Below are 16,325 nucleotides of genomic sequence, written 5' to 3' on the forward strand. Positions count from 1 at the left end.
TGTGATTTTCTCAATATTTTTTATTTTTTATTTTTGCACCCTCAGATTCCAGATTTTCGGCCAAATATTGTCCTGTCCGAACAAACCATGCATCAATGGAAACCATATTTATTCAGCTTTCAGTATTAATCTCCATTTAAAAAAAACACCTTACGACTGGTAAAACATTGTCAGTGTCAGTATCCACATTATTTTTCAACGCGAACGTAAGCAGTTTTCTGTGAATGTGCAAGACTTCCGGTTCATTAGACACTGTAGGGATAACAAAGAACAATAAATGCTAAAACTGTTTGCACTACAAACCACTTTGTTAATAATAAAGAAAATACATTCAAATAATATGGTAAGACACAATTTTGCAATATCAAACAGCAAAACCTATTTTGTACAGCTAAGAATAGCTGAAAACGGACGAGACCGGAAGCTTCGCACATTAAATTTACTAATGGCTGCGCCCGCTCTTAGGGAAAAATAAGGTAAATTGATATTACAATAAATAAAAATAACAATAAAAAATGCCATGGCTCCAAAACTAACAAAAAATAAGTAAAAATAGCTAATAAATCAGTTTGATTTACTTGAAATAAAGTAGCACACATTCACTCAGCACTCAACATTAACTCCAGAATAATTTAGGGCTTCTTTGTTCCCTCTCGTTGCAGGTGTGAGGTGACAGTGGCTGTAGTACCGCTTACCTCGCCACATGGGTGCGCTGTTGTACTTTCTCTCATCCGGTAACGTTACATTCTCTCCGCTCGGCTGTTTAATGTGTACCGAGCGCCCTCACAGTTTCTGTCACACACTCAGACAACGTGAGTACAGAAGCCGGTTGTCTTAAAGGCACGACGAAACACCTGAACGAGCAGAGACGAGCTGCTGGCCGGTATCTAACTCAGGTCTCACTCTGAGCACATCATTGGTTCCGGTGACATCCGTTACCATACCGTACTGATGACATCTTATTTAAGCGCGCAGGCAGACGACAAGACAAGAAACCTGTACTATCAGGTGAGAGCTTTGGTTCAACAGCACTAAACAAAGTCTCTCTATTTCTTCCTGCCACTTTCTCTATCGCTGCCTCTTCACTCCTTGATATAAAAATGGGGGGTTTCAAATTGAATTTGCAGCTAGGGTGTGTGTCTCAATCGTACCTATAGGCTTTATGCAAGGCACACACACTCACTCACACACAGTCATTAGTACCCAAATGACCTGCTGTGACAGAACTGCAGTCACACTCTTGCATTCTGCTTCCTGCTCACTGGCCCAGAAATCCAATCTCCCCCATCATCCATCTCCGTGTGTGCGCGCCTAGCAGTGTGTGTGTGTCTTGAATGCAGGTGTTAATGTGTTTTGTGCCTTATCTCACTCAACCAAACACACTACATAAAACATATGCAGCTCAGAAAGAGCGAGAAAGAAGGGGTACACTGCAATAGTCACTCTTCTGTTTCACTGGGGACAGGAACAGGTAAAATTGTGAGTACAAACACTATGTCTTCATTTTCAAAAGACGATGTGAGAGTTACAAAATGAGATGTGCTGTGAAGTTTAACAGAGGTGGTTTACCACAAAATGTTTCCCTTGTAATGAATTCTCACAGCACCTTACTCTTCAGAGCTGTCTCTCTTTACTAACTGCTGTTAATTAGGCATTGAGCTACAGTTTATTAAACAGTGAGTTTAAATGTTTTTCAAACCAAGTTTGACATCACTGATGTCAAATTATATCATTGGTTCCTGTACTCATTCACAACAGCACAAGTTCAAATATGCTTGACCTCTTAAGGAAATATTTCTCTATAGACTTTAGTCCATATTATTCATATTATTAGGAGTGAAATTGAGAATGTGAGGGATAGAAGTACAGCGCGTTCATTGGATTGTACGGTTGTTTAACTGCATAACGATTGTTCAGCTGATGAAAAGTCTTTTTGAAAGTAGACGAAAACTCCTTAAAGCAGTTGTGGAAGTTGTGAGCACGATCTAGGAACTTTATGCACTGCCTGGCATTGTAAAGACTGTAAATCCATCCCTCACAGACTTCATCTATGTTAAATTCAATATGGCGTCTAACCTGATTAATGTCTATAGTGACGCCATTCCAGTCTTGTTCCGTGTTTTAAATGTCACTGCAGTATTCAATTTGTGTCCGAGGATTACATTGTACTTTAGCTAAAAACTAAAAAGTTAAAATGTTCCAATGAAATGAATAAAAAGTCTGTCAGCATGTACTCCTTACATTTACTTTTCGTTTTCAGTTTTGCATTGAATAAACTGACAAAAGCATTATAAAGTTAGCCATTTTGCATTACCATTTTATTCAAGCTCTTCTGAAGTTAAATAATAGCTTAGCGTTAACTATAAATTTGATATCAACATCAGAGATGTCAAAAAAGGTATATATTTGATATATAATAGCTAAAAACTATCATTTAAAATGTTCTGATGAAATAAATAAAAAGTCTGTCGTCATGTGCTCATTACATTTTCATTTTCAGTTTTGCCTTGGACACAAATAGATTTTTTTCCCCATTATTTGTAAACTGACAAAAAAACTATAAAGTTAAGTCAGTTTTATATTGCCATTATATTCAAGCTCTTCTGAATTCAGATAATATCATAGTATTAAATACAAATTTGACATCAACATCAGAACATCAGAGATTCCAAAAAAGGTAGATTTTATATATATATTGTCAATTTGTAGATAAATGTAATAAATCCTTGCTGCGCAAAAGTATATGAGTATATTAAAAAAGCTGAGACAGTAAAACTTTTATAATGTTACAAAACAAACCTACTTCAAATAAATGCTGTACTTTTTTGAAACTTTATACTGAGGAAAGAATCTTGAAAAATGCATAACAGTTTTTACAAAATATTAAACAGCACTAGTTAAACATGGATAATAATAATAAATGTTTTTAAACATCAAATTGGCACATTATAACGTTTTGTGAAGGATCATTTGACACTGAAAAACTGGAGTAATGGCTGCTGAATAATATGTTAGGTTTGTTTAAATAAATACATAAATATGCATTATATAAATATATTTAATGGCAAAGAGCAATATGAACAAGTTAATGTCTGATTCAGAATTGTAATTTTTTGGTAAATTATTCCTTTAAAGGTTAGACTCTATATTAAGTTAACACAAATGAAAATGATTTACGGTTTTTACAATGGAAAACACTGGATAAAGGTCTTAGATCATGTAAGTTTTTAAACTCACAACTTTCAGAACTTTTTTTTTTTTTTTTTTAGAAAGACCTTTGGTCAGCTGAATATTCGGCATGTCGTTAAACGAAAGTACAATCCATTGAACGCACTGTACTTCTATCCCTCACAGCGTCAATTTCATTCTTGTCATAAATTAAATATGGTGCTATTCTGTCTAAGGTCTATTACCAGTAAAACTAGTATGGACAAACATTTATAGATTTCTCTAAATATGAGAGGACATATTCTCCACTCAAGTTCATTTCTACCCCCTTAGTTGTAATTACATCTTTGCAGCAAATACCACAAGAGTGTCATTCTTAAACCACAACCTGGCTGCATTCATGCTTACAGCCACTAGGGAGAGTTGTTCAGGTTCCTGCACCCCACCTAGCTTTTTTGCAAACAATTATTATGCACTGAAAAAATCTATTTCAGCCACTGATGTTGCATTTATAGCTTTTATTAAAATAAGTTTTAACTGCAATACACTTAATGTGAAAGGACCTTGAAACACTAGTGTTAACAGCTTGTGCTAATTGGCTTGGAGTAATTTGTTTATCCAGCTGTACAAATGAGACACGGGGGTGCCACAGGGACACCGCGTCTCTCCGAGTAGAACGAAAGGACCAGACGCAGATTTCGGAGTTTGTTGCCATGGATGCAGCTTACACCGTGTGAGCGACAGTGTTCGGAGTTGTTTGAATGATGCTTGTAATGAATCGGTTTCTTTAATTCACCTTCTATGAAGCATCTGCTGGGAATCATTTGCTGTGAATTACTTCTGTGCACTTCTCTTTAGAATCATTTGTTCGACATATTCTTTGTAGGCTTGTCTGTTCCTGCATGGATGATCAATAAATCAACAGCCTCACAGACAGAATGCAAAAAAGAAAAAGAAAGAGAGAAGACCGGCATCTCAAGACAAGATAAGGCCTTAAACCAGTGAAATTCTGGTAAGATTTGCTTACTCTACATTATATTTACACTGCAAAAGAATTCAAACAACAAATATAGCATGATCTGTTCAATCTGTTCAATGACCGTCTGTTGCATACAGCATACAGAAATTGCAAGTGAATTCATTTCAGATAAACTTGCTTAAACAAAACTGTGATTGACAGATTGATTTTTAATGTCAGATGTCAAATGATCTCTTGCTAACTAGTTGGGCAGTTCTTGGTCACACACAGCTGCAGCGAGGACTAGACTTTATGCCGCGGGCCAAAAGTCTGGCAACACTTGTATTTACACTGGAATAGGATTGAATCAATATAAAATTTTGGATTTAGAAAGATTAAGCCTCCGGTACCTAGATATCAATACTAAATCAATGCCCATGGAGGTTTTCAAACTTTTTAATGCCATGGACCCCTAAATATTATGTTCCCCCTTGATAGCACTTCATAAAATATAAAAGAAGCTATATAATTTAATGTATACAGACAAAATTGAATTTGTAAACAATAGAATGTATGTCATTCCTGACTAGTTCTTTAAAATGAGTTATGTATATGTAATTCTTACATAGCTTATTCTGTTACAAAATGCTTGACTGGATTTGTCAAATAGACATAAGAAAAGCCTTGAAGACTTTGTAATTTTCCGGTATTGTCTTAATTATGATTTATGAACCAATCATACTCTATTATTATATTTAGCTATTCCATAGTCCTCCATCATGGATTTTATCTTCATCATATTCTGTCTTCTATACAGTGACTAATGCATTTGGACCATCAGATTTTCACACAGCAGGGATAAACTGCTCTTTATCTCTGTGTTTGGAAGCTCATTTAGTCTTATTAAAGTTCAGAGCTTGTTCTCTGTAGCCCTTTGTAGGAAAAACGAGCTGCGGCTGTCAGACGCACAGTCCCTCAGCGCATGCCAAGCGCCTGTGCTCGCGTCGCTGCAGTTAAGTACGCGATCCGCTGAGGGAAAAAGGGCATTTTCAACACTGACATTTACGTGGATTAATAATAAATATCTCATTAAATGAAAAACATCTCTTCAGTGGCCTTGTGTTGACAAATTAATCTTTTGTCAACATTTTCCACGCTTCACATCACACTGTGTGAACTGCCGAACTGTGCTGTATTAACAGGTACCGAAATTTATGGAACGATATCATACCATGTTAATTTTACCACATTCATTTTATTTTTCACATAATAGTGGGTATGTCTGTTTATACCATAAAGGCAACACCGGATGGCCATTTTTCACAAGTTGGTATGATTCTTTAGGATCTGCAAATTACTTTGGTTAAAATTCCTCAGTGGTTGTGTAAAACAACACTCTTTTTACTTTGTCAAAAACAGGTCTGTTCACAGTGACCCGTTTCAGTGCATGTCTCTTTAAATGATAATGAGCTACTGCTCACCCCGCCCCTTTCTTCCATTTTTTTTTTGTGTATTCGGTGGTGCATTACCATCAAAAACGAATCCACTGCATCCTCAGTGGCTCTGATGTCGGGAGAAAATGAAGACTTGTATGTTCACTTTTATATCCAACTACAAATCATCTGCATCACCTCTGCTCAGATGCAGAGAAAATGTCAAAGAGTGTACAACTGGCTGAGGGTGAAAATATGCTAATACAGGACAGTCCCTCAGCGGTTATGGGCGGGGCCTGAGCAGTGTGACATCATACTGCTCAGAAAATCAAAACGACTTGATGATCAAGACTGTTTACGTTTTTAGGAGTTAAAAAAAGGAATGAAAGGATTTTTTTTTATCGTTTAGGGTGGTTGTGTCCACACAATGCCAAGACACATTTCTATGCGAACACCATCTAAAAGTGAATTTTGTATCCGATGCCTTCTTTTAAATGTGGGAGGCATTTCCATTTATTTTAGCTGTACGAAAATAGTTAGGGATGCACTGAAATAAAAATTCTGGGCTGAAACTGAAAATTCAGGATGAACTGAAAACGGAAACCGAAAATCGAAAAAAAACCCGACTTGTATTAAAATATTTAAAAACATTTTTTGTATAATTGATTGTATTAATAATAGTTTTTGATTTCATGAAATGTAATAAATCTGAATTTAAAAACAAACCAATAAAATAATCACACCTTAAATTATTTAGTGAAAGAATTGCAACAAATTGGACGAAATATTTTAGAACAAACTTAAATATATTATTCGTTCATTAAATATATTAGAATCTCATCAAACATGTTTTTAAGCAATGCTGTTTAACTGTACTCTGCGTACTGAATTGCACCGTACCCACTCTTGAAATGTCGTAATCAGAAACGTTAAAGTATTTCTATACCTCTGACATGATTGCTCTTTCAGGGTAGTGCCATGATAATGGCTAGAGCAAGAGTGAAATCTGGGCATGGGGGGATGTGCAAGGTGCATATATTTTCGGTTTGTATTTTCTGCCTTTTTTTCACCCAAAAATGATAATGCAGTTTTTTGGCAAAAAATTATTAGTAGCTGAAAATTAGGTGCAAAGATGCCAAAAAAAGGCTGTGTATCGCGCAGCCTACACTGGAAGTAATTTTATCACATGGTTGAGTGCTGAATGTCGATTCTCATGTGAGACATGCGCATATTTACATACTTTTTTAAAAAGAAGAAATACATTCAGAATGATAATCAAAAAACACCTTTGCGACACAAAAGACAAATAACTAAACAATCTTATAAGAGAGGACTAGAGAGACCAAAATAACACTGTTTTCATAAATGCCACTTTTCATTCCCACTACAGACATGGGCGGGGACCCTCTTACAGTTTTTTTTTTTTTCCTTTCTCTTTCATTGTTTTCCCCATCCTCAGCAAAACTTGGTATTGTGTGAGTGTGGTCTTTTCTAGCCTCAGCCTCAATAATGGAAACGGCACGGTTCTCTTTCCACCCACATGCAGCAGTGCGTTCACTGGCTACCCGTGTCCACCAGTCTGAGAGCGTCCATGTGCTTTTTCTGATAATGTTTAGGCTGAACAGCTGGTCCTAGATCAGAGCGCCACATCACACCGCAGGACATTTCATCAGGAGAGACCACAAAGAATGGAAGTCAGAAAATCAAAGGCTTGTCAGCTTTTAGAGGACAATGTCATTTCTTTCCTATAAAAACATTGCGGCCCCCCGTCGCACGGATGTGAGACTGAGAAACAAAGTGAAATCTGTAAACAGCACAAGTCGATAAGGGGGCTCTGGGCTGACCTGATCATGTGTGACCCCCTGTCGGGCGCATCAGTGGTTCCCATGGTGACCGAGTGTCTGCGAGTTGACTTCTACTTCCACAGTCGATGGCTCTCTCTCTCTCGCTCTCTGTAATGTCATACCTTAAATGGGGATGACTAATTACTAGAGTTAATTATTTTAACGTGTGTTTGCATGCATATGAGGTATTTGCCTTACTTGGAGTTTAAGTGATTGCATTTTTTGTGAGTGTGTGACAAAGATAGAGTGTGTGTGTGTCAGTGTATATGCTTGCCCATGCAGACTTGGCTAATCCCTGATCGTGAGATGGCAGGGAATATGCTGGAATTCTTAAGGCTGCCTTCGTTCCATGTCAATAAATAATGCCAAAACACTCTCTTGCGCACACACGCACACACACACACACACACACACACAGTTTGTAAAATCAGTTCCCCATTTACATTCTGTTTCCAGTATGAACAAAATGTCATTTTCTGTTCATAAATGTCCCATGTCTCCATCACTCATAAACATGCAGGAACATTCTCTTGATATTCGGCGGCAGACAAAGCCACTGCTTTTAGCCAGAATGGAAATATATGTTAATGTGTGCATGCAATTAGGTGAAAAAGAGATAAAAAGAGAGCGAGAGAGAGAGAGTGAGTAAGTCTGAAAATATGGATCGCTTAATGTGTATGCATTGCAATTAGAAGAGAGGGAACGAAGGGGACAGAGAGCAAGAGAGAGGAAGTTCTGAAACCTCGCTCCCTCCTTCTCTCATTAACATTATTTCGTGCATAAAATCTCCATGTGAACAAAAGGGATGAACAGAAAGCAGTGGCAGAAGCGGTGGACGTCGCAAAGCGTGAAATTTCCAGTAAATCCCATAAAGCATTTATTTAGCTCTTCCTCCCCTCGGAATACATTACATCTTGTCGTTGTTTCAGCCGGACTTTTTGCAGTTCCTGTATCATCTGGCCTTCCCAAGAAAGGGACCCGAAATGTTCCAGCTATATCGCATTACACATGCTTTGAAGTCCCTTGATTGGACACTGGTAAATGTTAAAATTGATTTCGCTTTGCTGGTGTTCAGATCCCTTAATGTGTTTGCAGCTCAACCCATATCTAATAAGCTGGTGAAGTTTGTAACAAACAGGTCTCTGTGGTCTTCTAAACCTGTTCTAACAGTCAGAGCTAACATTTATGAGGATGCACAGTCCCCAACTATGGAACAGCCTGCAGAAGACATCAGGCTCTCTGAGGAGTTGTTCACAGAGGATGCCATCTTGCGCTCAAAAACAGATGTAGGGCAGTAAAATCAAAGTAAAAAAGCAGGTGTAACAATGTATTTTTAAAACGTTAAACTGTTTTTTGAAGTTAATGAAGCCATTCCCGTGGCTTAAAATGCTGCAATAGGAGAAAGACACAAATCACATCACAAACCAGTGGTGTGCAGTGGTATTCTGAAATTACCCTGGACCACAAAACCAGTCTTAAGTAGCACAGGTATATTTGTAGCAATGGCCAAAAATACATTGTATGTGTCAAAATGATCGATTTTTCTTTTATGCCAAAAATCATTAGGATATTAAGTAAAGATCATGTTCTAGTAAAAAAAAAAAAAAAAAAAAATTGTATTTCCTACCGTAAATATATCAAAAATAATTTTTCATTAGTAATATGCATTGCTAAGAACTTAATTTGGACAACTTTACAGGTGATTTTCTCAATATTTTGATTTTGATTGATCACCCTCAGTTTCTACATAGTAAAATAGTTGTGTCTTGGCCAAATATTGTCCTATCCTAACAAACCATACATCAATGGAAAGCTTATTTATTCCGCTTTCAGATGTTGTATACATCTCAGTTTAAAAAAATTGACCCTTATGTCTGGTTTTGTGGTCCATGGTCACATTTGATGTAAATGTCCCAGTAACATTTTCTTGGTTAAATTAACATTACTTACACTATCAGGGAAAAAAAAGCACTTTTTTATATATATATATATATATTCACATTAACAATGTAATCAATATTTTATTTATTAAAGCCAAGTATGAATCTCACCAAGCATTTTGCATTTATTCCAAAATAATAACTCAAGGCAGTAATAATTTAAACAATATAGTTTATTTGTAAACTTATGTTCAGCTATAAACCTCTAACTATTGAATTTTTGGTCATCAAAGCTTGGTAAATATTGGTCACAGACACTGAGATTTACTTTAGATTTCATCAAGCTTATTACTCACTAAAAACTCCTACAGATCATGTTTTCGGACCATTTTAAGTCTTATTTTGCAGTATTTTGGCTGCTTGTCTACAGAGTGATGGATGCTAGTTCCAGTGGATGCTGATGTGCTGGTCTCCTCACCAAGCTTCTTAACCCCGCTTAATCAGTGTCACAGAGCTACCGCCTACCCTTATGTCAGTGCCGCCCCATCCTTTTGGTCACCGCCTTGTAGTCAGGCTCCTGATTGAAGCAGGTGTGAGAGGAGGGGCACAGTAAAGGTGTACTGCTGGCAGCATGCTCTGATTCAGGGCACCCAAGTCTGCTTTTAGAAGTGCAGAACTCTGTGCCCTGATATTGTGGGTGTAAATTGCAACTGCTGGGCTCTGCTCCCATCCACACCAACCAGCCTGTGATGACAACACACCCCCTTTCAGTTTCTGCAAAACAATCCCTTTGGACACACTATTTCACCCATTTTTCACATTGATGTTGACTTAAAATAAACCACCTCTCCGAGGCTCAACACCACATCAACAATATCTGTTTTTGTTTGTCTCTGTACATCAGAATTTCAACTTAACAAGCAAACATGCTGGCGAAGGCAGATTATTATTGTTTTTGTTTTAGTTTCAGTAAGATTAATTTTAAATAATTAATTACATTTAATTATAATTAATAATTTTAATTATTGATATAATCATCTGACAAGAAATATGACCAGAAAAATGCATTAAACAGGCTAAAAACAGTTTAATAGAATTTATGAATGTAATGAATTATTGACAAAACATGATCAAATTAATCTGATAAAATTTACATGACAACAATGAACACTATAATACCCAATATTATAATACCCAGTATACCAAATAACATGAACTAATAACATAATGCATTATAAACAATGTTTGACAACATTAATGCACTGTGAACTAACATGAACTAACAATGAACAACTGTATTTTTATTAACTACACTCTAAAAAATGCTGGGTTAAAAACAACCCAACTTAGGTTATTTGGCAACCCATCTTTGGGTAAATATTGGATGGAACACATGCTGGGTTATTTTGACTCAACTGGTTGGGTTAAATGTTTTTACTAAACACGCTGGGTTATTTTATTTAATTCAATTTTTGTTTAAAAATTGTTATAGTGCTGGTTTAAAATGGACTAAAACTTATAAAAACAAACAGAATAACTAGAGGCAACAGCAATAATCAAAAGATTAGCATTTATTATTAAGCAAGAACATATCAACACATCAAATACAAGACAAATTGAATTTATTTGGGTGAATACAGCTTAGTTTACAATATAACATACATTTAAACTTGTTTAACAAGCATTTTAGACATAAAAAATGTAACATTTAAAAGTAGAATTTTAATTTTAGTGTATTCAGCCGTTCTCTGTAATCACTTTTTACCGAAATAGCGCTAATTCTCATGCTAGTGTGTCGCCAAAATCTGAGCCGGTGAAGGGCTGCTGTTCGCCAGGGTAAAAGCTCCAGGTTTCACTCGTAGCTAAAAGATGCCATCACTGACTCTAAAAACTGCCCATAAACAAACAGTACTGACATTAGAAAACATATTTTAAGATTAAACTCAGTACATTAAAGGAGATGTCTTTCTGTCTTCAGTTTCAGGATTTTTCTTCACATAATGGACTTCAATTGTGCCCCCCGATTTTGAACTTCCAAAATGTAGTTTAAATGCAGCTTCAAAGGGCTCTAAACAATCCCAGCTGAGAAAGAAGGGTCTTATCTAGCGAAACGATCTGTCATTTTTTTTGGAAAATAAAAATATGTATACTTTTTTAAGCACAAAAGCTTGTTTAGCACAGGTTCTGGCATGCGCGTTCACGACGTACTATTGAATCAGGTCGAAAGGTCAGGCCGAACATAGGCAGAACCACAGACTCAGTGTTTACAAAGCGAACGCGCAAAGACTAAGAAAGTGCAAGTAAGTCAAACGCTTTTTACAAACAATAAGGTACAACGTGTCGGACAATTCTGAAGTTGTAGGAGAAAATAAGATGGAGTTTTTTGCCATACTCTACCATTTTTAGCTGGAGTACACAGACTTGAACTTAGACATGATTCATAGTAGTGATGGGAAGTTCGGATCATTTTACAGACTCTGACCTTTAAGTCTCGTTCAGCAAAATGAACAAATCTTTTTTCGAGTCATTTCATTAATTTTAGCAAAATCAGCATCACGTGACAGCCCCATAAGATGAACGAACGACTTGAAAAACCCGAAGACTCAAAACAGGTGAACTAATTAACTGCTCTCTCTGGTAGAGGACTCAGAAAGCCCGTGCTCTGACTGTAACTCAGCAGCTGGGTTGTTTCGTCAGAGACAGGCTCAACCAAGCAGTTGAGTAGAAAAAATAACCCAGCATTAAAAATGACCCAGTTACAGAAAAACTACCCAGCACCTGGGTAGTAAAAAATATTAACAAAATGACCCAACAAGTTGAACCCAGCATTTGGGTTAACGTATAACATGAAAAAATATTAATAAATGCTGTAATAAAGGTATTGGTTGTTCATGTTAGTTTATGCATTAACTAATGTTAACAAATGACACCTTATTGTAAAGTATTACCATTAATATTGTAATATAAAGGGCATTTTCATCAAAAGACAGAAACTTTAACACAACTGACCAGCACCAAACTACCAGTAAAAGGAATAAACTAGTCTGGGAAACTAGTGAATGATTTATGCCAGTCTAAGTTGTTCTTTCCACTTGTTTGACTTATTTTATGTTTCATTTGATACATAACAGATTTACTTGTGTATTTATTTATTATGTATTTACCAGCATATCATACTACGCTGTTTTCACAAAAGGTGTTACATAAAGTCTGAACTGAATTTGTAGCCCCTCAATCTTTGAGCCTGGCGGACAGCAGCAACAAACTTATCAGGAAAAAAATACCCAGCCTTGATGCTTTTCCCTTTCGTCTCATCTGAGTAAAGATTAATCTGATCTACAGAGCTCACATCTTCCTCACACGCTTTCGACCAGTGTCACACAGCCAAGCTGGGCTCATCGTCATTTCTCATCCCTTCATCTGCAGCCTCTGACGTTCCATCAGCCAGCCCCTCTGCTGACACGAGTCCCTGCACACACACACACACACACACAGTCCCAGCTCTGGAGTCATGTCGGGTTACTTGCCTGCTCCTGCTGTGGTCTTTTCCTCTCTCTGTATTTTCAGTTGCTTTATGCTCAGGGAATTTAAATGTCACTCATTTCTGATTGGTTGTGTATGTGGGAAGTGATACAGGCTGTTTGCAGTCTAAAATCCTCACATTCAAAGCGCTAGAGTTTCAGAGCTGACATACACTACATTTGAGATCTCCCCTATGAGCAGCACAAAAAGAAACCTTTACGGGTTTATTAGGGAGGGTCAAAGTTTGTACGCCTGTCTGTTTTCAGAAAGAACACGATTCGGAGCAGCAGTTTCAGATCCTGACAGTCTTTTCCCAAATGCCTTCATGATGGCTTCATTTTCAATAAATGGCAGGACGTCTGAGATGTTGACCTTGCTTTTCTATACTTATTCTAGTTGACCAGCATTTCATCTTTCACAAATATATTCATCAGATTATTTTTCAGCGTTTGAATAGTGGACAAGTGTCGTCATGATTTTCACACCCACACCCTGCATTCACCATAGAGGAAGATACAATGAACACCAAACCAGTAGAGGTCTTGGCTGGAGCTGTGGCACTGCAGGTGTATGTGCTCTTTCATATAAAGAAGTTGAAAAACTGTTCATTCACACTGCCAGAGCTGCCCTGTGTTCTGTGCTTGCATTCATAAAAGCCTATGGTAAAAAAGGAGCACATTAAAAACTTTTCTTTTTCTTAATATATTTCTAAATTAAATAACGTGTGAACTAATATTTTTAGTCTTCCCTTCCTTTGACAGTGAAGCTTAGACAAAACCTGCAAGAGGTTACTTTGAAGTAAATGAAAAACCAATAATAACCAGAAAAATATAAAGTTTTTTTTTTTCATGACGCAAGGCTTTTAATTATAAATTAGCCGAAATACATCAGGATCCTGACATAATTCATCAGCAGTAGATCATAAGCAATCTAATGGCGTAAATGCACAACATTCATTGATTTTGAGCTACTCTGAATCCATGAGTAATTTGATGCATGCAGCGCTCATACTTAATTAAATCATAGAATTTTTAAGTTTAATAATCAGGCTGTATCGTGATTACTGTTTTTCCATCTCCATATTTAAGACCTTTTATACGGGTCATCGGATGCCCATTTTCCACAAGTTGATATGATTCTTTAGGGTCTTAAAGAAAAGTCTATAACATACTTTGGTTAAAATTCTCAATAGTAGTGTAAAACAACACCCTTTTTACCTTGTCAAAATCAGTTCTGTTTACAGCAAGCCGTTAAGGTGCATGTCTCTTTAAATGCTAATGAGCTCTACTGACCCCGCCCCTCTTTTTTCGTGGGGTTACGAGCTGATCTCTGAGGCTGTAAACTTTAGCTGCATTTAGCCACGAAACTCGCTAACTAGCACATTATTAGGAAAGGCAATTTCCAAAGATTTAAAAAAAAAAAACCCTTAAAAGAAACACCTCAGTCGCTTAGGAGCCATTCTTGTTTACACCTGTCAGGCACCGAAGGGGGTCGGACTGTTCATAGCTCACTCAGGGAGGGACTAAGGTAAAATGGCACTGTCAATCAACTATCATGGGAAGTGCCTGTGGCAGAACAATGAAATTCTACCAAGGGTCTTAGAACAGCCTGATATGAGAAAGTGGTTATTATTATTATTATTAAAATAATGTGTTAACGATTACAAAAGGGGTTACATCTGAATATTTTCATACACACACAAAGTGCTTGAAGTACTTGAATTTGACTTTTTGAAATTAAAGGCCTGGGAAACCCTTGAAAATAGCAATATTCCTGAAAAGGTACTTGAAAAAGTTCTTGATTTATTGAACTGAAGAATATCCATGAAATAAGCGTTTAATTTTGTCAATTTTAAGCACATATCTTTTCACGCAAACTTCACGCAGTTCAGAAAACATACCTCTTCCGCTTATTTCAGTTAATATCAGAAAACAATCGAGCTAAGCCAGTTGTAGTACTGACAGTGTCGTGAAACATGGCTGAAAATACGAAAAGAGGAACCGACGAATCAAGTCAATTGAGTCATTTACGTTGGAACTGCTCCGATTGATTCAAACTCGTGATTTTCTCATTCAAGTGATTCACTAGCAAAAAAGAGCCATTCATTTTCGAATTTCGAGATCACTTGTAATGATTTTAAAAAGCATAGTGATGGGCCAAATTGCGTTTAGAAACTCAGAATCAGTTAAACCATTGTGTCGCAAAATGATTTACTATTTTGAAGTGCTCCAGTCGGAAACAAATGATAGCAAATGGGTTTGTGAATCATTTAGCGAATTGTATGATTCAAATCAAAGGATTTGTGATACGCAATTTAAAGGGGATCGCAAATCATTTGTTTCAGATCGGAACAGGATTGTGAATCATTAGTGAATTGAATGATTCAAATGAAATGATTTGCGATACGCAATTTGATCGTGGATCGCAAATCAATTGATTCAAATTGGGACTTCGGTTCGTGAATCATTTAGAGTGATTCTGCAAATCTTTTTTTCTGTTTTTTTTTTTTCTTTTCTTAAACAGTAGAAAACAGACCATTGATGCAGTACAGTTATAAAAACAAAACAAAAAAGAAAGAAAGAAAGTATATACAAATACAGATATTTCAAAAAAATAACAGTGGTTGGACGATAGTAAAAGTGTAGTATACTTTGTAATACTTTAGTAGTAATACTTTGCATCTGCTTCACTTTATTTTTGCCATTTTTTATTAGTATGTTTTTATTTATCTATTTCTGTTTTTTTTAGAATTTGAAATGAAAGACATTGTTAGAAAATTGAGATCTTTGATTGAAGTCCTTGAAAATCAAAAAAGTAGTGCTTGAAAAGTCCTTAATAGTCCTGGAATTTAATTTTACATGATCTGTACGAACCCTGACACATGCTCATTCAGTAACTGTTTTATTTTCTATTTGTGTTTATGTATATGCATTATTTTTTAAGATGAACTTTTTTTAGGCATTGTTAGATGCCAGTTTTTCCTGTCATAGCTATGCAAAGATTTGATTTCAAAAGCCGTATCATAGCTGTTGAATTATATCTTATGATTTAAAATCTGTTTTTAACCTCAGAACAATCTCAAAGTAAAAAAAGGTGTTAAAGTCTGATTTTGTGGTGGCTGCACTGTAATATTAAATTATTATAATCATAATACAAGTGATGAAGGATTTTGAAAGTCTGACAGTAATCAGTGTTGAGTGCTATTGTAATGTTAACCCTGCCTGCTTTAAATGTTTGAAAATGATTAACAGTTTAGAAAAATGTCGAAAAAAATGTAATTGAAATAGTTACAATACTTATCACATTTCAAATAGGGGAACTTGTAATTTGTAACCTATTACATTTCCAAATTAACCTTCCCAACGCTGGATGTCGATGACGAGTTTTAATTTTTTTCATGACGTCATGTTAATATAACATTAAATACATTAAAAAGTAGTAAAGAATGAGGTTAGCGCATGTATAAAGGTTCAAATCTGACCAACATCATGCCTCAGTTTCATTCTCCACTTTTCTCTCT

General features: G+C 36.2%; 1 long non-coding RNA gene across 1 annotated transcript in view; it reads left to right on the top strand.

Annotated features, from left to right (window-relative positions):
• Window positions 1-716: 716 nt before the first annotated feature.
• Window positions 717-16,325, top strand: part of LOC127165923 (uncharacterized) — a 61,163-nt gene continuing 45,554 nt past the window's right edge. Inside the window, exons 1-2 of the long non-coding RNA XR_007827837.1 lie at window positions 717-1,008; window positions 4,055-4,180. This is a non-coding gene — a long non-coding RNA (uncharacterized LOC127165923). The remainder of the gene's footprint in view (window positions 1,009-4,054; window positions 4,181-16,325) is intronic.

The sequence above is a fragment of the Labeo rohita genome, chromosome 5, assembly GCF_022985175.1.
Source record: "Labeo rohita strain BAU-BD-2019 chromosome 5, IGBB_LRoh.1.0, whole genome shotgun sequence".
In the NCBI taxonomy this organism is placed as follows: domain Eukaryota; kingdom Metazoa; phylum Chordata; class Actinopteri; order Cypriniformes; family Cyprinidae; genus Labeo; species Labeo rohita.